The sequence below is a fragment of the Anser anser genome (assembly GCF_964211835.1).
Source record: "Anser anser genome assembly, chromosome: 1".
In the NCBI taxonomy this organism is placed as follows: Eukaryota; Metazoa; Chordata; class Aves; order Anseriformes; family Anatidae; genus Anser; species Anser anser.
Genome location: NC_139720.1, coordinates 19,893,813 through 19,913,514, shown reverse-complemented (window position 1 = coordinate 19,913,514; position 19,702 = coordinate 19,893,813). Strand labels below are relative to the sequence as shown.

Sequence of the window (19,702 nt, the reverse complement as noted above, 5' to 3'; positions counted from 1 at the left end):
GTCCCTCACTGCACTTACAGTCATGAATCACTTGGGAAATATCTTTATGAATAGCCAGCAACTGCTTAATTTACCAAAACCACTTGGACACCCTGTTAATTTTATTTAACACACACTGGTAGAGCAAGGAGAGTGACTGAATTCTGTGGGTTGCTCAAGTTTTCTCATTTGTATGTTATCCAACCTGTGTTCATTTATCTTGCTTGGGCTCTACATTTCAATGAGCAAAGTCTTTTCTTATGAGGTCTTTTTCTTTCCTATGTACTTCTCTGTATTTCCTTCTTCTTTTCCTGATATCTTTCCTTGTCATTTTACACAGTGCACCCTGGCAGCCAAGAGGTCATTTTTGGGTGCATTAAGCACAGCTTAGGCAGCTGGTAAAAAGAGGTAATTAAAGCCACTCCTATGGGGAGAGGCTGAGAGAGCTGGGACTGTTCAGCCTGGAGACGGGAAAGCTTAGAGGGAATCTTATCAATGTATGTAAATACCTGACAGGAGTGTGCAAAGAAAATGGAGCTAGGCTCTTTTCAGTGGTGCCAAGTGCCAGGCAATGGGCACAAACTAGAACACAGGATGTGCCATCTAACCATTAGGAAGCACTTTACTGTGTGGGTGATGGGGCAATGGCACAGGTTGCCCAGAGAGGTTCTGGAATTTCCCTCCTTACAGATCTTTAAAAGCTGTGTGGACGTGGTCCTGGGCAACACCTGTAGGTGTCCCTGCTTGCGAAGGGGGTTTGGACCAGATGACCTCCAGACATCCCTTCTAACTACAACCATTCTGTGATTATCCCTCTATATTTAGAGTTGTTGCAACCTTACCTTTTATATTATGTACAGTTCTGGGCTCCACAATATAAGAAGGATGTTAAGGTGCTTGAATGCATCCAGAAGAGGTCAACAATGCTGGTAAGAGGGCTGGAAGGCATGTCCCGTGGCGAGAGGCTGAGGACACTTGGTTTATCTAGTTTGGAGAAAAGGAGGCTGAGGGGTGAACTCATTGCTTTCTGCAACTTCCTGAGGAGGAGAGGTGCCAGTCTCTTCTCCGTAGTAACCAATGACAGGACATGCAGAAATGGCACAAAGCTGCACCAGGGAAGGTTCATACTGGACATCAGGAAAAAATCCTTTACTGTGAGGGTGGTCAAATACAGGAACAAACTTCCTAGTGAGGTGGTTGATCTCCCATGCGTGTCGATGTTCAGGAGGCATTTTAACTTTCGGTTAACTCCAAGGTGGTCAGGCAGTCAGACTTGATCTTTGTAGGCCTCTCCTCTCCTCTCCTCTCCTCTCCTCTCCTCTCCTCTCCTCTCCTCTCCTCTCCTCTCCTCTCCTCTCCTCTCCTCTCCTCTCCTCTCCTCTCCTCTCCTCTCCTCTCCTCTCCTCTCCTCTCCTCTCCTCTCCTCTCCTCTCCTCTCCTCTCCTCTCCTCTCCTCTCCTCTCCTCTCCTCTCCTCTCCTCTCCTCTCCTCTCCTCTCCTCTCCTCTCCTCTCCTCTCCATCCTTATCCTATCCTATCCTTTTGCTTTTTTTTTTTTTTTTAATTTTCTTCCTTGTTCTATGCATCCATTCATCAAAAAAGGAAGTTTCGTGTCCAGTTTCTTGTCTTCTCCATTCTTTCCAGTTTCTCAGTTATGGATTTCCACAGTATCTTTCTCCTACTCTAAAACTAAAAAAAAAATATTTTTTTTTCATTCTTTCTTTTGCTCTTTGTATTTATCACATCCTTTTGCTACTGACACCTCCACAGACTGTCTTGCATGGGATCATCTAGTCATGTTTTCATGCAGCTCATCTTTCTACCACTTTAAACCTACAGACTTTCTGGCTTTTTTTTTTTTTTTTTTTTTATACACACCCTGAGATTCACTTCAGTATCACTTTATGTGCAAGATAAGCTACAAAGTTGTTGCCAAATTATATATATATATATATATATGTAGAACAAACAAACAAACAAACAAACCAAAGAGCAACACTGATGTTTTGACAGATGTTCCAACATGTCAGGATCCCATCTTATGCATTGCTACCATTAATATCCTTTTCTGAACAGTAAAGAAAACCTCACATGAAACCATTATGGAGACTTCAACAAATACTCTGAAAAAAGGACTAATTAGTGGCATAGAGATAAAAGAGAAATGTAAGCCAGCTTTAATAACTAATTGGGTAGCTTTATGGAGAAGATAACTGATTAGATAAGGATAATATGTCAAATTTAATCTATTTGGAATTCAGTGAAATTATAGAAATTTTGTCATGAGGGAATGACTAGCAACAGTGAAAAGGAGAAATAGAAGAGAAAGGCAGGAAAAATTGGCTGAACTGGCATAGGCATAGTGGATTGCCTTATTTATGATTACAAACAGGATTAGGATGTTATGCCAGTTATGCTAATAATAATTATTTTTGTATGTCACATTTTGAATATAGTATTGTATTAGACGATCAGAATATGAAAGTAAGCATGGCAATTTGATGCATTTATCAAAAAAGTTCAAATCCAATATTTGTGGTGTTCCAAGTATTCCAAGGAATATTACCCAAATACTTACTATATGTAGGAAAGAATTAATAGCAAGGAGCTACCTTAGCAAATCATTGTGCTCGAATCTGATTAGAAAAATTGAAGAAAGCTTAATTAAAAGATAGAATCAATCTGGCTCGGCTGATACGGTGGGAAGCATCTCTCTTGCTAGAACACACTGAAAGGGCTTGGTCTGCTGGAATTCAGTGAAGGCTGAAATAAAATGTGATCACTTTCTTCTTTTTTTCCATAACAATTTTAAGGGCCATATATCTGGGGTATAAGAGTAGGAGAGAGAAATAAAAGAGACATGTTTGTATGAAAACAATCACATACTGAGCACATATGAATCAAGAATATACATATGGTAGAAGAATTATGGTTTAATTAACACTATGAAAAGAAATAGGATTAGAAACCATTGGTTTTAAGAAGAAATTTGTTGCATTCTGCACAGGCTTTTGTAACATGATAGGGAACAGTATTTGCTGACCTGAGAGGTCCTGTCTAGTTCAATATCCTCATGTGTATTGCAAGCTAATACAATACTTTTCCCAAAAGCTGTAGATTTATTTTTCTTACTGCAGATCAGAGCCATGATAGATTAGTTCATATTGTTCATCCTGTTTGTATTGCATCACCAATTTTACAGAGGCAAAAACTGAAGTGTGAGCTTACCTTTGAACAAAGCCTGGTGTTCAAAGTGCTTTATACCTTAAATACGATGTCCACTGTGCCTTAGGAGCAAAGTAGCATATTACCACTGGCCTGTATATGCAGTGTATTTCCATAAATCATATAATCATGGAACGGCTTGGGTTGGAAAAGACCTTAAAAAATCTTCAAGTTCTAACACCCATGCCATGGGCTGGGATGCCCCACACTAGTTCAGGTTGCCCAAAGCTCCATCCAACCTGTTCTTGAACACCTCCAGGGATGGGGCATCCACAGCTTCACTGTATTCAACTTGTTCTAGTGCCTTACTGCCCTCTGAGTGAAAAATAATTTTGACATTTTTTCTGTCCTTGTTCTTTACAGAGAACTGTCAAGGGAGAAAAGTAACATGAAAACAAAGTCTTAGAGGCTAAATGTTTTGATCATTTTACTCTACATAGATATCAAATCCAAATGATATCCTCAGAAAATCCAGTGATGGAAACATTGCATAACTCTAAAATTCATTGCTCAGCTATCTTTTGTTATATAGTTTCAGGCATGAAAATGAAAAGCTATTTCAAAGCAATATAACTATATATATGAACATATTAAAATAAATATGTCAGGATAAATAATTGTATATTCTTAAACATGTGCATCAGCCATACACTCAATTCTTCTGTATAAACTCCTGCCTTCTGAGAACTCTGAAAAATCATGAAAGATCCTCAAAACCTACAAAAGGATGATAAAGATCTGCATTATTTTCTTATAATACCATTTTGACAATGGGTTCAAAATAAAAACTCCTTCTTAGCTCCACAATATAAACAAGATGTTCCCAAGTAGGAGAGGTGATGATGGATAGAAAGAATTTCTATGGAAATGAAAACAAATACTCATAATCAGGTAATTTTTTTTAGAGATTTTTTTTTTTTGACTACAGCCTTCTGAGATTTGAGTTCAAAATGTTTCTATCTCCAAAAAAGTGATATTACTGAATGCATGATTTCTTACAACAGTACAAATAGGAATGTATGAATTTTTGTAAAGGAAGGGAAACAGGTTGCTTCTGTAACTCTTGTACTCAGCTGCTTCTTTATATGTTATCCAGGTATGGATGGTGTGAAAGGATTGATTCAGACCTTTGGCCTTGCTACTCTATTCTAGAGCTAACACAATTTACATTCCTAAAATATTCTGGTATTCAGAAGTATTCTGGTCCTTTTTGTTCCAGATTTGGTGTAGGGAGTCAGGGAGTCAGAAAAGAGCTACAAAGCTGCTTTGGAAATACAAACAATGTCAATGTGGTGGAAAGACAGGGTGAGATGGAGATAGAAGGAGATTTAAATTGTTTTTTGCTCCCTATTATATTCACACCAGAACACCAGTTTCTTTGATGACTCATGCTCTGTGTAAAATTACTTGCAAAAGGAAGAAATCCACTAAGTTGTGTTTACATACATCTCACATTAATCCTCATCTCATTGGCGTTCTGAGAAAGTACGTTCTTGCTCAGGCTCAATCCACGGTTAATTCTCATTGTTCTAGATGGTTCATCATTCTTCCTAAAATTGTTTTAGCAAGAAAAATGAAAGTCTGAAGACTCTCAGCAATAGGTTTTCCTACATTCCCATGCACTTCCAAAAATTGTGTATGTTTACACAAAACATGCTAGAGCTCTTTAAAAATACCTTAGTTTATTCAAATGAGCTACCCCAGGAATAAGAAGTTTTGTAAGCACATTAGCATGTTATGAGGCCTAGGGTCATTTCTGTTGCTTGGATCCTCTTCTGAAGCAAAGTCTCTGGCTATAACATGATGATAACCACAGTTTCCTAGTTGCAGTTATGCTTCTGTAGCTGAATCTAGTAGGGATTTTGAGGTTATTAGATATTTTCATGCTGAGGCCAAGTGAGTGCTAAGGAAAAATGTGTTCTTTATTTCTGTTATGAGACTTTCTAAAGATTCCAATGGCAGAAAGGTCCAATATGTTGTGAGCTGTATAAGCACTTCATAGAAGGCTAGATCAAAGACTATTTAGACCATATATTTGCATAAAGGGAATTTGTTATGACTTTTGTGTACTGACCTTTCTGCAATTTCTTTCTGGACATAAGCTGAGAAAGTCTATTCCTTTTCAGAACCACTCACTGTTTCTGGTTATTTTGTAAGCTTATAGAGATGTGTCTTTTGCTAAGGTGACCTGATTTGCATCCTCACTAAAAATTGCATTCAAGCAGCGTCACCTCAGAGGAGAATAGGGAAAGGCATATTATCACCTCTACAGTTGTGTATTATCAGGTCAAGGTTGAAGCAAGCCAGAGGGAAAATGTATTTGACTGCTGCTTGCACTTTGTTTTCTTTGTGACTGCATAAAAGGACTTCAGCCTCCAGAGATATAATTATAGCGACTTTCACAGGCACTAAATCTGTGCACACAAAGATGGCATACAGAACAAAAAGCTACAAAGAGAAAAAGACAAACCTTGGGATTTTGGTCTGATTTCTTGACCCTAGTGGGAAGACCTCTATCCTAAAAGGTTATGAAAAAACTTCAGGTTCTGTATACCTTTCACTTTTGTCAGACATAATTGGCATTTGGGAGGATACGCAGCACAGTAGTTAGAAACCATTTGCCAATAAGTGCATTTATAACCAAAGCTTACACCATGCAGGCCAGTAGTTGGTCTCTATTGAAAAGTATCAAACTAGAATTAGCAGACTGGAACTGAAATGTTAATCTTTCCGTTCTAAATATCCTAGGACTTCTCACTCTGTATTACAACTTAAATTAATATAAAAGTTGTTAAAATGAACACAACAACATATCAGTGAGCTAAGAGCTTTTATTCAACTGTCTAAAATAATAGATGAGGAAACCTCGCTGAAAGATGTGGCTTTCGCCTCTGACAATATTTACTGTCAAAAAAAAAAGAAACACCACTGTACATTCATATCATAGTAATAAATGTACAACAAATTAAAAGAGAACACAGCTCATTAGAAAGCATGCAGATGCCATTTTAAATGCTTTCAACAATAACAATATGATTCCTAGACTTTTAGCAACTTGAAGACAACGGGTAATCTATTTTGTAATAACAATGTTGAAATGCCATATTCATTCCTGTACATTCACCATGATAAAGCTTTCAGTACAAAGGCTTCCAGCTAAGAAAAAGCAAATCCTCTCAGTGTAGAGAAGATATGGACTTTTATGTTAAGATTAGTATTATCTTTAAGAGGCAAACAACATTACCAAGGATCTGCCTTTGATATGTAATTCATCATACATTTTAAAGAACTCGTGTTCATTATTTAGCTGTTTTATTCTGCTGATGAAAAATATAATTAGGCAAAGATGCTGCATAAATGGTAACAACTATCTGCTTTTGTAATGTTTACCACAATATATAAACATATATATTTGTAGAAAAGTTATTTACCTGAAAATCATCCCCCTGCTTGAAGCATCAGCATTAACAAGACTGGCAATAAATATTAGAACAATGCTAAACTTTTCAAAGCCTTTGGTGACCTGTTTTCTTTATATGTGAGAAAGCTGTGGCAACTGTCCACTGCTAAGGTAATTTAAATAAAATTTAGATAAACTAAAATAGATCCTAAGAATGTCATATTGAATAAGCTTACTGGATTACTCAGTTATAGTATTCAGCCTTCATCAGCACAGACTACCAGATGCAAAAAAATATATAACTGGACAATTACAGAAGAATGTGTTTAGAATGATATTCTTTTCCTATCATATTTAATTAGTCATCAGTTTATGCCCTGAGGTATGAAGGCTTGAATTCTTATTATTGTATCCTACTTAATATTCACAGTTGTGAATATTTCTCAATCTTCATATCAAAATTGAAGCTAAAATACCTCTTTAGCCATCTGTCTTGTGTTGACTATTAATTTTTGACAATGAGTATCATTGCTGGATAATGCACACTATAACAAAGCATTTTAATTTATTGCTTTTAGATATGATTTTAGTTTAACTAAATATCCCTTTTTCTTGAATTAGGAAAGGACAATACCAACCTTCCTTCATACCTTTATGAAGACCCTCGTAGTTCATTTGCAGCTATGCCTGAGTGAAATAGATTTTTCAGTTTGTCTTGGATTTTAACATTTCTCCTATTTAAGCTTTTCCATCAGATGGCTATTATCACTATCTATGTCCTAACTTTTCTATGTCTGTCACATTTCTTTCCCCCTGAAATCCCAATATTAGAACAGAATATTCTACAGGTGAATGTTCTCTGATTTAGTTTATGCTTTGAAAATTAAATGATGAGATGACATCTCCGTTTTGTATTTCCAAACATTTTGTTTTAGTCCCTGACATGGGCTGATGAATCCCATAGGCCTGAAAAAGGCAAGGATGCTGTAGCTCCCTTCCTTTAGGTCTAACCAGTATCAAGGCCAAGCACATTTCCAAATAGGCACACACACTGTCTACTACATGTATACATATATACATGACTGGCCATGCAGATCTGTCTAGACAGAAACCACTCAGCATTCACAGAAACAATAAACGACACCAAGAGTTTCATTCTGGTCCCCTCTCTGGCTGGTTAGGATTAAGTTATGTTAGTGGGAAATATAAAAATGTATGTGTATAATGTACAATACGCACAATGACTGGCTTTAGACATTCAGTCTACCTAGTAGCTGGTCCCTCGATCCTTGCTCTCCACAGTTGCCTCACACCCAGAGAAAAACACACATGCATAAATGGGTGTTCCAGCCAATTTCTCAATCCCCAATGTCCCCACCAGTACTGAATTCTTGCTGTCTCACTCCAATTGAGACAAACACACCCCTGGCTTCCAGGTCACTTAACCTACTTACTGGCTAGCCAAGCTTGATATTTGCTAGTGATCACACATTGGTGCACACATCCTTAACTTTCTCCACTTGCTGGAACCACAGACACACAACCCTGTGATGCATGGTCTGACTACATCTGCTAGACCTCCATTCACACAAGCACCTGCATAAAGAGCCCCTTCAACCAGAAAACAAACCAAGCAACCAACCAAACAAAAACAGTTAGAAATGGAATTTAATGAGAAGACAGGACAGACCACTCATCAGGTGCAGGGCAGGTACAGGGCATGGCTAGATTAACACATTGTCCAGTACATGTGACTGGCCCCTTTTATCTCTTTAACCCCCTATTTTCCTATGCTTGTTCATCCTTCAACCACATAGATCCCTCTCTTTCCCCACTTGTGGTTACTTCCCATAACATGCCTTGTGTAATCCCAAAATGTTCATCCCTCCAACCCATAGTAAGTATTACACTTAAGTAAGTACTACATTATTTGGGTTCCCTCACCTGCTCCTTTGTATGTGTGGACATTCGATTTATATCTCATAACCAGTAACTGCTACTTTACATGGACCAGGGGCATTGTTGGAGCTGTCAGCAATGATACCTAAGTGTCTTTCCTAAGTTCTTTCCATTATTTAAAATATAGCCATGTACATAAGTAAAGTCATTAATTTCTGAAAATCTGCGAGTCAGAAATTGAATTGCTAATACATATGGCCAGAATTAGCCGTAGATTCAAAATAACTGGTAATAATCCAAACGTCTGATAAGTCATCTACCAGGTAGATTTGATTCTGGAGTGTGTATTTTAGCTCGGTGTGCTAGAACATTAATTCATATTAAAATGTATTACAGAGCTGTGTTTTAGTTCTCCTGTAACACTTTGACAATTTATTCCAGATACTTAAAAATAAGAGAGAGAGTTTAAATATAACTCCTCTAACTCTGGTAAGAGTACCAATCATTCTACATTTTATCTTGTTGCAAAAGATATATATATATCATTTAAGTATATAAATACACACACATGTATACACATATGTATACAAATTATGTATACAGATACATAATTTATACATAAAAAGGTCAAATTTTCAGGTCCAGTTTACATTCATCATTTAACATTTGCTTGGGGTTAATAATGCTTTTGATTGTGTAAGGCAGTAGTTGACTTTAGACCAGCTTCTTTATCTGAAAACCAGTATGCCCTTCTGGTAATAACAATTATGTTGGGAAGTTTGGAACATTTGTATGTACATGACAAGGAATCTTTTTTGTTTCTTTGTTTGTGTTTATATCCTAAGAACACACTGAAAGAAAGGTCCTTGCTTTGCACTTAATCCACTGCAGGTATCAGATATCACACAATAGCCACTGAGAAGCTTAGTGTTTTTGAATTGATAGTTGGTGTTGTCATAGCTGACTAGTCTGATGAAGTGATGGGATTTTCAGAGTCTAAATTTAATTTTTCATGACCTTGGGATGGGACAGTTGTAAGGGTTGTGAAAATAGAAAACCCTAGTTTTAGGCTGTGGAAATTTCTCTTTTCTGAGATTAGAGATTATTTTCTGAAAATAAATGTTTTTCAGTTTTAGCTTGGCATGTGTTTTTTTTTCTATAGCATTTTTTTTTTCAAGCAGCTTTCTGGAATTTATCAGTTAATACATTATGTTATAATTTAGCTGGTCACTCATGGTCATTTTTAAAATTATCAGCCTGGGAGGGTTCCACTTTGAGAGATGCAGTTATTGATTAAAAACCTTATGCAATAATATTTTTAAATAGCCACTTTTCCAGCCCCTGGACACACTTATGACACGGCATAGTGCCCACAGTGGACCTTTTATTTCTTGTTTCTATTTATTTGTTTCTAGTCAATAGCTAGCTCTTTTCTTCAGAGCATATAACAGTAGTGAAGTTGTATTGCTAACTAGCTTTATGTCGGAGTTAGTTGGAGTTACTTTAAAGACCATACGGCCTTCTCCCGGAAAGCTGTTTAGTAGAAAATTGCAGTTAACAGCATAAGGAAAAGTTTTCAAGATGGACAACAACAGGCAATCCGTCACTTTTAAATGTGTTTCTTGAAAATGTATTTTCCCAGGTTCTACATATTAGTAGTAGAGGGATCTAGTGCTTGCTTGATTTCGTAACAAAGATATTTATCAACATTTGTTATCAAGAGAAGCTGTCATATGTTCTGCTAATTCTCCTCCTTGTTCCATGGTAAAAGTGGTCCCCTTAAGCAAGTTGCCAGTCCTATATGCTTCAGAAAGTAGCAAAAAAGTGATTCTTGTCTGCCATGAGATTTAAACAGGTGGCTGTTTGCCTTTGCTCATCCCTTGCTGTAGAAAATACCTTAGAATGATTCTATAACAGATTGTTTCACTGAAGGATGTGACTTACATTTCTAGTTACTAGTGTGTGAGTTTTGGTGCAGTGAGAAGGACATAGTGGAGTTTAAAATCCCTCAGCCTAAAAACTTCAAATGTGATCATCGACTTATGAAAAATGACTGAAACCAATGATATGAACAAGTTCATTAGCAAATTCATTGACACATTTTTGGATCTAAATATATTAATTTTCTTTGCCAAACTTGTTAAAAAAATAATATAGCAACATGGACAGCAAAGTAGATCCTCTCAGATGTGCCTTAGACTTTCCAGCATTATCTGTTGTGCTGTTTACAGAGGTTTGTTTGCTCATGCTTAGAAGACATTATTTGTACAGTTAATGTCAAAGGAAATAAGCTGGAAGAAATACACTGTCTGCAGAGTACTTGAATGTATATTTCATCTTTTTCTACTGATTTGAAACAGTTGTAGATATAAAGCATGTTTATTTTATATTCTCTGATTAATCAGATGATAAGTTCATTTGTCAGGAATGCTGAATGAAATGAAATGAATGCCAAAAAGATATGTTAACATCACTAGTGATAATGAAAAAGAAAACAGTAGTAATGAAAAAAAAACCAACTAACTGCTGTATTATTCTTTCATATTATACTAGACTATTTTTTTTACTGAGGTCAGTCTTGCCACCACTGAATTCCATGGACAAGTCTTCAGCTGATCTCAATGGGAGAAGGGTGAGAACTTAGCTACTCAGAACAATGTCGTTTTAGAGGTTTACTGATATTATTATTATTATTATTATTATTATTGTTATTATTATTTTGCAAATGAAAGATAGTTTAAGGAACAAACAGCAAAGGCTTTTGCAGTACCAAATAAATACAAGCTGGGAAGAGATATTTGCGGTAATTTGATAGGAGATGTCTCAGGATGGGGTGAGGAGTGTGTCTGAGGTCTGCTAAGCTTTTTGGTAGGAATGGTTTTGTGTACATATTTGGAAAGACTGAGAGTATTATTCAATGACAGATTTAAGGGAATAAATGAAAGTGCAGTGTCTGAGGAATTAAGGATTGTTCTGGGAGTGATGTCACAAGTAGGAGAGTAGAACAGGAACAGAATGAGAAAAGAAAGGGAAGAGAACGTATAGCTATGAAAGGTTAAAGATATATAAATAACAAAGAGACCAAGTGAAGAGACAGCAGAAAATGTGAAAAAACATGACAGAATGGGAAAAAATGCAATCTAAGGAAAAAAAAAATAAAAGAAGGAGCACAAGAATCCAGATATATTTTAGCGGATGGCTCATTGACACAGTTTGCTTGCTGGTACACTTCTGCATTGCTTTAAAGAGATAGAGAACATCTTGGATGCAGTGCAGAAGCTTCTCTTTTGCCTTGCATCACCAGATTATGGAATCCAAATCAGTAATGTGGCTGCAGCCCTACCATGGAAGTGTTTGAGACAAGAGCACCATGGCAGGAGAACACGAAACATAGACCCCTGGGTGAATTTCATGCTCTGGTCAATGACCTGGTCAGATGTGAACACTGAAGTTATTAAATAGCAATTCAATAAAATAAATTTTGCAACATGTTTAAGCTGCTCATACTTAAAGTTTAAGATAACCATCCAGTAGGACAGCATGAATGGTGGTGTTATATGTCAAATCCCTTCATAAATCAGAGTACCAAGCAGTATCTCCACTGAGAAATAAAATGGCCAAGACCTGAATTTTGGCACTGAACCTAACTACAAGGGCTATGCTTATTCCATGGCTGCCTTTTCCAGATGGGTGGCTAAATCTAAATCGCCTGCTGGAAATGCTTTTGTGCCAGTAACACTTGGAGAGCGCTGGTTGGCTTCAGCAATGCAGAGACTGCCTAAACAGTTAAGATAATTATAGGACCATGCCCATGCTCTGGCACTGTTTCGTTTGCTTGGGCAGGCCTCTGATCCCAAGTTCATTCCAAGCTAGAGCAGGAACAATGGTTATTGTGTCATGGTGCTACCATGCATCAGACTCAGAAACCTGTCTAGCAAATCTGGCAGCAATATTAATATACAGCTTGTTTAGATGTTGCTTACATTGTGATTTTTTTATCTTTGTTTTCAAATACACTTGGCTTTATTTTACCCTGAATTGAAACTTCAAGTCTTTTCAGGGAAGATAGACATTGTCAGGTATTTCATCTGGGAAGAAGCTGATGTTTAGCCCTAGGGGAGCACAATGCAACTGAAACACAGTAAGGAAAGGATCTGACCAGACAAGAGGGAGCAGTCAGTCCAAGAGAAAGTGCTTTGAGAGCCTGGGCAGACATTTTTTGATACCTCAGAGAATCTAGACCAATGTTTCATTTCTTAGCAGTTTTACTCCAACTCTTTTCTTGACTCACAAAGGCAAGTGGTACTGAAAATCACTAGCACTCCGCTAAATCTTTCCCCACTTTGTACGTGTGGGCATGAAAAGTACAGAGCATACTGAAATATACATTTTTTTTTAAAAGATGTATTCTTAGCTCTTGTAAAATCTGGGAAGTTTACTCAGTAATAAGTGTAAGGTATCTGAGAGCATCCCAGCTCCCAGAGGTTTGGCTGATGTGGTTTGGGGCCAGCTCAGAGCCAGCAGATTTGAGGGTGGCCCCTTTTGTGTGGTGGCCTGGGGGACAGGCTCTCAAGTGCTGTGGGGCAGCCATGGCCAAGGCCAAACCCTGGACCAGCTTTCAGTCTGAGCTCCTGTGCGCCCCAGCAGTGTGCCACCAAGCTAGGCCCACCCATGGACCAACATCCCGGCCTGTCCTGTCCTTGGGGACTTGCCTGATGGATGGGGCTGGGGCTGCCCCTGGCTGCCCTGCTCTTGACTGGGGCCAGGGGCAAGGCCCTGGCTTCCAGATCCATTCTGGCTGCCCCCAGGGTGAGGTCCTGCTGCTCAGGAGTGCTCCGACCTCAGAGAGATGCCAGCCCTCATAGCACACTTACAGTAAGTCTGACATTTTCACTCCTGAGCATGTGAGAAGCTGTTTTCATTGCCACATTGCTCCCAGTGCTATATATGTGATGCCCTGAAAGGCTTTGCAAACAGGCAGTTATACCAGGAGGCCTATTGGAATAGCTTGGTATTTTTATCTTTTTTTTTTTTTTTTCCCCTCCCTCCTTTCTACTATTTCCTTTTCAGAATTAAAATTTAAAAGTCTCCTGGGGAGATTAATCCGTTATAACATCTGATCTAGACTCCAGAGGGATATTTTTTTGTATCCAAATATTGCTAAAATTTAAACTTCAAACATAAATGAAGAAGAGAGAAGGGTGTGTGTGTGTGGAGGGGGCCACTTTATGGGAGCATGACCTGAGTTTGTGAGTGTAACTATTTCTGGAACCTGAATGGTAAAAGGTTTGTAGGATCTGAGATATTTTTACTGTGATTCAAAAAATGTAACCTTTTCACTGTTTCTCAGTTTGGTTAATGTGATATTTTCCCTTTCATAATGAATAAATGTAACAAATGACCTTTAGATTTAACTTGATTAACTTGATTATTCATCATTAAAATGTTGTCTGTCACCTTCCATATGGAAAGTATGTAAATTTACCCAGAGAGTGGGGATGTGCTGTTCATGCTGAAACAGATAACATTTATATTACCATTATGTTATTTCTCAGTTTACCTCTACATTGGTTACACAAAAAATATTTCCTTAGGAATTATAATAAGATTTTGCAAATCACTAATTGAGGGCTTCATACTGAAATTTACCATCACTGAAATTTGTTGAAGAGGTTATTGAGCTCGCTAAATGCCTTCATAAATACAAGTTAAAATGTAATTTTATATTTTACAGTTGGTACGTATTCATTTTTTTGCATCCAAGTCATACTTTGTTCTCACAACACTTGACCTATTTATAGTAATTTCATTAAATTTTTACAGAGCAACTAATAAACTTGAGCAATTTACCTTCAGTCAGGAAATTTCTCATCAGACGTATGCTGTTCCTGACAACTCTTCTAAAGTTTTAAAGTTCATTTTTAATACTTCTAGAAATATTAACATGGATTTTAATGTTTGGACTTCTGCGTGGCATTTTGAAATTAGGAGATGTCTTTAATATGTTAACAGACTAGTAATAAATAATGGATGAGTATAGTTGCACTTTGAAGTTCAGTGGAAAAATAGTTAAATTTAGTGAGGAATAAGTTTGCTGTTGTCAGAAATACAAGGGTGTCAGCAAAAGATGGGCACCTGTTTTTCTGATACTGAAATGAAACCTAGTAAAAGAGAAATTCTTCCTTCAGACCATAAAGTGACCATGTAATTAAAACTCTGTGGTAGTTTCTATAGGCAGCTAACTTTGGTGACACTGTTATTCATGCACAGCTTGAAACAACAAATAACTATAGAATTCACATTTATCTCAATGCCCCTTTCACAACCCTTCCATCCAGCTCCCGGGGGGCACTCTGTGCTCAGAGATGTGGTCCCTCAGGCTTGTCCTCTGTCTTCGGAGAAATCAGTGGGCCCAGCTGATCTCTCCTCAGAGTACACATCTAATTGGAAATTAGGAATGCAGGAATCCACATTTTAGGGTGGAGTGAATTGCTGTGTCTCTGTATAGATCATCGAGGAAATCTGAATGATGAGATGCCTCTGTGTGTATTGTCTGTTGATAATACTAGAAGCTTTGAAGGAAGGTATAGTAATGTAATTGAGACTACTGGGTTTATATGTCCACTGTCTTGAAGTTAGACAAAAAATTAGTACTTTCTGTTAACAGTTGACTTTAGTGGCCCTTTTTCTGTGATAATTCCTCTAAACTGTAGTGAGACCATTAGATTATGCCATTAAATTGCTGAAGTAACTTCAGATATCTTTCATATAATGTGCCCAGTGTGTGTAATGAAAAATGTAATAGACCTTAATTTAATATGTTTATTCACCAGTAGAGTTCATCTGTGATGGTTTGTAGAGGTGTACATGCAAAAAAATGATTGCATGTCTTTCACAAGTAACTGCAGGCTGTTTCAGATTGCTTAAAGTGATTATTAGTGATCTGATACATTTTGCTGTCAGTAAGAAGTTTCCAAAAGCCATTGCATACAAGGTGTCACTGACTAAATCAAGAGTGTCCTACTGAGCACAGCAGTTTAGAAAGAAAGATTCAGTCTGAGAGAACATACTGCAGAAAAACATCACCTGAATTTAAATGACTGGGCAATGGGGAACAAAATTCTTTTGTATTTTTTTTTTATAGTTCTAGCTAGCAGTGTATTTGCATGACTTTGTAAAGCAAGCACACATATGGCTGAATGATTCCACTTCCTCCTGAAAGAACTAAATACTATAAAGTACATGTTACTATGTATAAAATGTTTCAGAGGAGATAAGCATAAATACATAACTTGATATAATACAGTGCTTATAGTCTGGAATTTTTATTCTGTTTTATTTGCTTTCCCCCTCTTCCTTTTTGTTCCCTTCATCAGATTTTATAAGCCTGAAATATTTACCTTCTGCCTCTGCAGGCTGCAGTCTGTGGCCCATTGAAACATGATACATCAGAACATTCTTTGTGAAATGACTTCCAGTTCCTAAAATCTCTTCATGTTTGCTAGCATCTATATTCAGATGACTCTGGTTTTAACCATTGTTTTGAATTAAAATATTTGTAATTCTAATAACAAAATTATATTTTATAAAGCAATAGCATTTTGGTTACTTACATGCTATTTACTTATCTGTCTTTTCTTCCCTCTAGAGAGCTTTTTCTCTGGCATGAATGATGGCCTGTATATATATATTATATGGTTCAAATAGACTTTTTAAAATAAAAAATAAAACAGAAATCAAGTTACTTACCAGGTGACACTTTTCTTTGAGACCTTGAGTAGAAAGACTGAATTCTTACTCAACACTCTCCTGTAGTTCCATTGTTTTCAGATTACCTGTAAAACCAAGTAATTAATTCCTAGCAGTGGTACTATGATCGGTGGCAGAGGTCTTGTATCAGGTGACCTTGAACATACATTTCTCAGTGGACAATATTAGCTGGAACTACAGTATGTTTATCCCTTCCACTTTCACAACTGTTTTCATCCTTTCTCTCTCCACACCAGCAATGCTTCTGTTTCCCTCTGTGTAAATCTATGAATGCTTTGAGAAGACAGATCACTATACTTACGACAAAATTCCAGAGTAATACAGGAAAAGGCTACAGTTATTCAAACCAAGATCATCTAGGTAGTGATGACCATCAGAGAGGATGGTCAAGGAAAAATAATGGGGTAAGCACATATGCTCTTTCCCTGAAAGATGCTTTCCAGTATCTGACTACGTTCATGTCAGAGTAATTCGTAAGCCTGATGTGATTTCTCTTTGCTAGCTTCTCAGCTGATCTTTCTTTCAAGTTCTTTTTCAGCCTCTCCTTGAATGTATGTACATTTTTTTGTACTCAGCAGGGATTTTGGCACACTGCTCCACTGGTCTGATACCCATTCAGAGAACACTTTTATTTGTTTTGAATTTGATTCCTGCTAGCTTCACATGATGGCTCATAATTCTTTTGCTGTAAGAGACAATGAATACTTGATCCCTATCCACCTTCTTTATGGTGCTCCTATTTTGTAGACCTCTATTACATCTCTGTAAGCCTCATCTTGCCCGGGTTGAAGTATCACAGACTAAGCCATTTTTCATATGGAATGGTGTGGTCATATGGAAGTTATGCCATGTCTCTGGAAAGCCTTGCTGCCTGTCTCTGAATCTTTTCCAGTTCTAAAATAACATCCCTCTTTTTGTTACTTACCTATCCATCATTTCAGTGTTCTATGGCCAATTCTTTAATACTATATTCTGTTAATGTTTTCATTACAAGCTTTTTTCCATCCTTCAACCTTGGTTGATTAACCCTGATTTATCTGAGGAAGCAGGTGACAGCAATGAAACTGTGGTTGCTCAGAAGGATGCAGCAAATCTTCAGGTTCAAAGAAGGGCAATGAAGCTGGTGGAGGGGCTAGAAAACAAGTCTTACGAGGAGCAGCTGAGGTACCTGGGGCTGTTTAGCCTAGAGAAAAGGAGGCCCAGGGGAGACCTTATTATGCTCTACAATTACCTTAAAGGAGGCTATAGTGAGGTGGGGATTGGTCTCTACTCCCAGCCACCAAGTGACAAGATGAGGGGAAGTGGCCTCAAGTTGCACCAGGGGAGGTTTAGGTTGGATGTTAAGAGAAATTTCTTTACTGAAAGAGTTGTGCAGCATTGGAATAGGCTGCCCAGGGAAGTGGTTGAGTCAACATCCCCCAAGGGCTTCAAGAAACATGTAGATGTAGAACTTAGTGACACGGTTTAATGGAGGAGTTTAGTACCTGATAGCAGGTAGTTGCAGGGGTGACCTCTGTGAGAAGTGCCTAGAAGCTGCCCCATGTCAGATAAGAGCCAGTTCCAACTAGTTCCAAAGGGACCCACTGCTGCCCAGAGCCAAGCCAGTGAGCAATGCTCGTTGGGCCTCTGGGAGGGCAGATTTAAGAAAGGGAAAAAACCTGCTGTGTCACAGCACCTAGGAGAGTGAGGAGTGAGAACCAGCCCAGCCGACACCGAGGTGGAAGAGGGCAGGAGGTGCTCCAGGCATGCAGCAGAAGCTCCCCTGCAGCCTGTGGAGAGGCCCCTGGTGGAGCAGGCTGTCCCCCTGCAGCCCATGGGTCTCACATGGAGCAGATCTCCACACTGCAGCTAAATAGAGCTGGACCCAATATTGACCTCTAGTGTACAGCACTAGTTACTGGCCTCCAACTAGACTTTGTACCACTAACCACCACCTTCTGGGCCCAGATGTTCAGCCAGTTTTAAATCCACATCTACTAGCATGTGAATTTTCTTGGTCGATCTGTGGTTTAGAGATCTGCAGCATGTACATGATGGTTTTGATTATCACAGTGCCATAACTGACCCAGGCTGCCCGTCACCCTCTTGGGCACTGTCCTCCAACCTGACCTGCTCCTGCTCCCTGCCTGGGTACAGTAGGATGGACACCCCTGGTGAGGCTCCTAGTCTGACATATCCCTTGCATCTCTGTATGCCTGGCCCCAGGGAGCTGCCAACCCTTTCCAAGCCTTCACATAACCCTTCTGATGGATTCTGCAAGACTCACTGGAGGGATTTTTGCTGCTGTCATGTTAGATGAAGGCTTTAAAAAAGTTTTCATTCATTTCACTATTTGCTCTTCAAACCCTTTCTTGGCCTGCATAGTTGTACTTTTATATCTAAGCTGTCAAAATTTATGAGGCTTTTATCTATTTTTGTACAATATTTTGATAATTACTTTCTGTTTTCTAATAATATCTTTTTTTCTAGGCTGAGTAGCCATGCTGGCTTAATATATTTTCCTTTTTCAAATCTTGTTCAGCAGATGACATGCACTGTTGTTGTGTTTGCTATATGATATCTTTCAGAAATCTGCATGCTGCTGGGAAGGGTTTAATTGTCTTAGCTATCTCTTTTGGTTTCATTTTAAGAAGCTTCATCTTTTTTACATAGCTTTCTTCTCTGAAGTAGAACACAATGGTAGTACATCTTTAGGTCTTTGTTGTTTCTGTCTTGATGTTGAAACTAAGTATATTCAGATCAATGTTACACAATGCTACTTCTGCTTCACAAGATTTTGCTGTGGTTTAACCCGGCTGGCAGCTAAACACCACACAGCCATTCGCTCACCCTCCCCCCTCCCTCTCTGGGATGGGGGAGAGAAACAGGAAAGCGAAGCCTGTGAGTTGAGATAAAGACAGTTTATTAAGACAGGAAAATAGTTAATAGTAATAATAATAATAGTACTACTACTAATAACGTGTACGAAACAAGTGATGCACAACGCAATTGCTCACCACCGGCTGACCGATGCCCAGCCTATCCCCGAGCAGCCGGCCCCCCACCCCGGCCAGCCACCCCTATATATTGTTTAGCATGACGTCAGATGGTATGGAATACCCCTTTGGCCAGTTTGGGTCAGCTGTCCTGGGTCTGTCCCCTCCCAGCTCCTGCTGCACCCCCAGCCTGCTCGCTGGCAGGACAGAGCGAGAAGCCGAAAAGTCCTTGGCCTGGTGTAAACACTGCTCTGCAACAATTAAAACATCAGCATGTTATCAGCGCTCTTCTCATCCTAATCCAAAACATAGCACCCTGCCAGCTACTAGGAGGAAAATTAACTCTGTCCTAACTGAAACCAGGACAGATTTCATAAGATTTCATAAGCTTTCTTCTGTAAGATTTTGAGCCATTCTATATATTACTCACTAACAAGATTATTACAGCCTTCAGT

At 38.4% G+C, this 19,702-nt stretch overlaps 1 long non-coding RNA gene across 1 annotated transcript in view; it reads right to left on the bottom strand.

Annotated features, from left to right (window-relative positions):
• The window catches only part of LOC310880540, a 61,312-nt gene that overhangs the window by 16,889 nt on the left and 24,721 nt on the right, over nucleotides 1-19,702 (bottom strand). The window contains exon 2 of the long non-coding RNA XR_014571753.1: nucleotides 16,252-16,337. This is a non-coding gene — a long non-coding RNA (uncharacterized lncRNA). The remainder of the gene's footprint in view (nucleotides 1-16,251; nucleotides 16,338-19,702) is intronic.